Source organism: Myotis lucifugus, unplaced genomic scaffold (assembly GCF_000147115.1).
Source record: "Myotis lucifugus unplaced genomic scaffold, Myoluc2.0 scaffold_41, whole genome shotgun sequence".
In the NCBI taxonomy this organism is placed as follows: Eukaryota; Metazoa; Chordata; class Mammalia; order Chiroptera; family Vespertilionidae; genus Myotis; species Myotis lucifugus.
The window spans coordinates 5,429,303-5,433,955 of NW_005871089.1; positions in this window are offsets into that span (position 1 = coordinate 5,429,303).

The following is a 4,653-nucleotide window of genomic DNA, read 5'->3' on the forward strand; positions in this document are numbered from 1 at the left end:
CATTGACTGGCTGCCTCCTGTACATCCCACACTGGGGGTTCAAGCCCACAACCCAGGCATGTGCCCTTGGCTGGAGTCGAACCCGGGACCCTTTAATCCACAGGCTGACACTCTATCCACTGAGCCAAACCAGCCAGGGCAAAGCTTAAGCTTCTTGAATTTGTTGAGGCTAGTTTTGTGATCTAATATATGGTCTGTCCTTGAGTATGTTTCATGTGCACTGGAGAAGAATGTATAACCTGATGTACTGGAATGAAAGTCTCTATAAATGTCAATTATGCCCATTTGGTCTAGTGCAGTGGTCGGCAAACTCATTAGTCAACAGAGCCAAATATCAACAGTAAAACGATTGAAATTTCTTTTGAGAGCCAAATTTTTTAAACTTAAACTATATAGGTAGGTACATTGTTATTAACTTAATTAGGGTACTCCTAAGCTGGCCTTTGCTAAAATAATAATAAAGCCACCAACACAAAATAATTACAATTCTTAAAATGATGACAAAAATACCTGTAGGATTTGCAGCTGGTTGGAAAAATACAGGTAACTTTATACTTTTGTCACCTGCGGGCGATTTGTGGACGCGACTAGCACTAACCACTGCACAATGAGACTGCTGACTGGCTCACTCAACTCGTGCATGAATCGCAAGTGCCTCCCCCCCCACTTCTTCTAAAGCCACTTCTTCAAAATAGACTCACCCAGGCCGAAAACCGACTTCTGCGCATGGGCCATGAAGTTTCAATCGCACTGTACGTGCACGCCCGCATGTGATATTTTGTGGAAGAGCCACACTCAAGGGGCCAAAGAGCTGCATGTGGCTCGCGAGCCGCAGTTTGCTGACCACTGGCCTAGTGTGTCATTTAAGGCCGATATTCCTTTATTGATTTTCTGTTTGGATGATGTATCTACAACTGTCAATGGAGTGTTAAGGTCCCCAACTATGATTGTGTATTGATCTGTTTCTCCCTTAGGTTCTGTGTATACTTGCTTTATATATTTTAGTGCTCCCTGATTGGATTCACATATATTAAGAAGTGTTCTGTTTTCTTGATGTAGTGTCCCCTTTAGCATTATAAAATGTCTACCTTTGTCTCCTGTTATCTTGAAATCTATTTTGTCAGATATAAGTATGGCTACACATGCTTTTCTGTGGATGTTACTTGCTTGGAGAATCATTTTCTACCCTTTTATTTTGAAAATACCTTTGTCTTTGCAGCTTAGATGTGTCTCTTGAAGGCAGCATATGGTTGGGTTGGTTTGTTTTATTTTTTAATATGTTTTTATTGATTTGAGAGAGAGGAAGAGAGTGACAGAAAGATAGAAACATCAGCTGCCTTCTACATGCCCCCAACAGGGGTCAAAGCTCAACTGCTGAGCAAAAATGGCCTGGCTGGATTTTGTTTTTTGATCCAATCTGCAACTCTGTGCCACTTTATTAGTGAATTCGGTCCATTTACATTTAGGGTAAATCTTTTTTTTTTTGGCTTATTCTTTTGTGTGTGTTTTTTTAATCCTTTGAGTGCCGGGGAGCGCAATCACGCTCTTCCTGTCTTTCGCCAAAAGTGCCAGGAGCGCTATTGGCAATTTTTTTTCTACTAGTATTTTATAATACAATCAGCAAACAATATATGTCAAAGATGAAAACAAATGTAGTAAAGGTTTCCTTAAGTTTTTGGATATGTAACTTCATTTACTTGCGATTCATAATTTTTTTCCTAAACTGCTGTAAAATCAGCAAAAATGCCTTGGCAATTTTAGGCATAGTTCCTAGGATATTGGTTGGCACTCAAAGGGTTAATTTACCTTTATTGTTGAAAATATTACAGATGTCCCCTTTATAATACTTTGACCCCCATTGACTCCCTCCACCTTGCTCCCTAACCCTCTCCAGGCCTTCCCTGCACTATTGTCTGTCCATGGGCTATGCATATATGCATATAGGTTCATTGGTTAATCCCTTCTCCTTCTCTACTTCCCTCTGAAACACATCAGTCTGTTGCATGCTTCAATGTCTCTGGATCTGTTTTTTTAAAATATATATTTTTATTGATTTCAGAGAAGAAGGGAGAGGAGAGAGAGATAGAAACAAAGATAAGAGATAATCAGTGATTGGCTGTCTCCTGCATGCCCCCACTGGGGTTTGAGCCTGAAATGCCAGCATATAGCCCTGACCAGGAATTGAACCAAGACCTCCTGGTTCATAGGTCGACGTTCAACCACTGAGCTAGACCAGCTGGGCTCTGGATCTGTCTCATCGATGTTTCTAACTCTCTATCCCTCTCCCTTTCTCTCTGTAAAAAATCAATAAAATATATTTAAAAAAAAAAAAAAAAGAGATAATCAGTGATTGGCTGTCTCCTGCATGCCCCCACTGGGGTTTGAGCCTGAAATGCCAGCATATAGCCCTGACCAGGAATTGAACCAAGACCTCCTGGTTCATAGGTCAACGTTCAACCACTGAGCTAGACCAGCTGGGCTCTGGATCTGTTTTGTTCATCAGGGATAGAGAGTTAGAAACATCAATGAGAGAGAAACATCTAGCAGCTGCCTCCTGCACACTCCCTACTGGGCATCAAGCCCACAACAAAGGTACATGCCCTTGACCAGAATCAAACCCGGACTCTTTAGTCCGTGGGCTTCTGCTCTACCCACTGAGCCAAACCGGTTAGGGCAACATCCTCCTTTCTCATTTGGATGCCTTTAATTTTTCTTCTTGTCTGATTGCTGTGGCTAGGACTTCCAGTACTATGTTGAACAAGAGTGGTGAAAGTGGACTGTTACGGCCAAAGGTGATCCTGAGTGGGGGTGGTGGTGGTGGTGGTGAAAGGATTGAGAAAAGACAGACAAGAGAATGAAAGCTGGGTCTCAGTGGGACGCTGCTCCCTGATGAGGAGACAGCGCCAGCGCCCATAAGCCATGTCTTTATTTTATAGCAGATGCCACGAGGCAAAGTAGGGGCGTGATCATGTTGTTTACAGCATTCTCGTGAGTTTCAACCTCACTCAACTACATACACCTGAACTCTAGCACAAGGCACGTGGGGCCACGTGTTTGGACCATAGGTTCAAGCTTACAACCACAGCCGTTAGCTATGATTGTGCTGGGAGGGCCCTGCCCTTCCAGCTGGGACTTGCACATGGCAATGAGAGGACCCTGTCCTTTCATTAGTCCGAGGCTTGAACCTGGCCAAAACACTGTAGCCGCGCCCCACATATCCCCCTTTACTTTTGTTTTTAAACACGCCCATTTACACTATCCAAAAACCCTAAATAAATTATTCAGCATCATCAAAACAGACTTCTGGTTATAACAAAACTATAGACACAGCAATGTTAACAAGAGAGAACAAAACCCTGGTTAATAACAAAGCAATACCAATGCAAAATCAAGCTACAAACATGTCACCATTTTCAGGACTCAAAGTCCTTAGATTTAGCTCCGAAAGATTCCACAGAAAACTGACAGTTCACCAACGCTAGCAAAGCTTCCACTTGCTTTTCTAACATCTGCTTGGCCTCAGTTGCCATCTTCTTCAGATGACTCCATGCTGATACCTTGGCGATGCAAAGATGTCTTGATGCAAAACTAGTCCCCTGGATCAGGCTGTTTGGACGGTTGACCTCGACACTGAGTCTGCACCAGTCCCAGTGAAATCAGCCTCGTCCATGCAGTTGGAAGTCTGGTCTCTTCTCAGCTTCTTTCTTTAGCCGCTGCTGCATGGAAACGAGCAACCCTCGGTCCTGCAGAGCTGGAGACTTCCAATTCTGAGTCTGGGGTCTCACACAGACCCAAAGTCCCAGGGAGCTATCAGGTCACGCAAGCAAAGATAACCAAAGCCTAGAAACAATGCAACTGCTGCAAGAGCTTACAATCTAGGTCAGAAATAAAAGTTACTTCCTTAAACATCATCCACCACAGCCATCTTCTGCTTTACAGTGGCTTAAACAAAACCTAGGAGATTTCTACTTTATTTTATATCTTCCTGTTTACTTCTTATTTTCTACCGCCTATTTTCTACCGCTTGCTTCCTGCCGCTTATTTTCTATTTTTACAGCTTATTTCTACTTATTTCTCTAGTCCTACAGCTTATTTCTACCGCTTATTTCTACTTATTTCTCTATTCCTACAGCTTATTTCTCTACAACTTATTTCTCTATTTCTGCAGCTTATTTCTACCACTTATTTCTACTTATTTCTCTATTTCTACAGCTTATTTCTACCTTACCTATCTTTAGCTTAACAAAACCTAAGAGATTTCTTATTTTCTACTGCTTATTTCTACCACTTTTTTAATTTATTTTTTTATTTTTAGGGATCCACTTCTTTTCATGCTTTTCTACCTCACCTCTTGTCTATTTTTTACTTATTCTCTCCTTAAGAAATTTAAAAATGCTTCAATTAAGCACTGCCCCATGTTTTACACCGAGCTATCACCAAACCTCGGCTCCCTTCCTTACTTTTGCTTTTAGCCTTACTTTCTGCTTTTAGCCTTACTTTTAGTGATCCCCTTCCTGGGATCCTGAATTTCCCAAGTTTTACACCGAGCTAATATTACCACACTTCGGCTCCCTACCTTATTTTTGTTTTTTGGCCTTCTTACTTTTGCTTTTTAAGTTTACTTTCTTATTTTCTTACTTTTGTTTTTTAAGC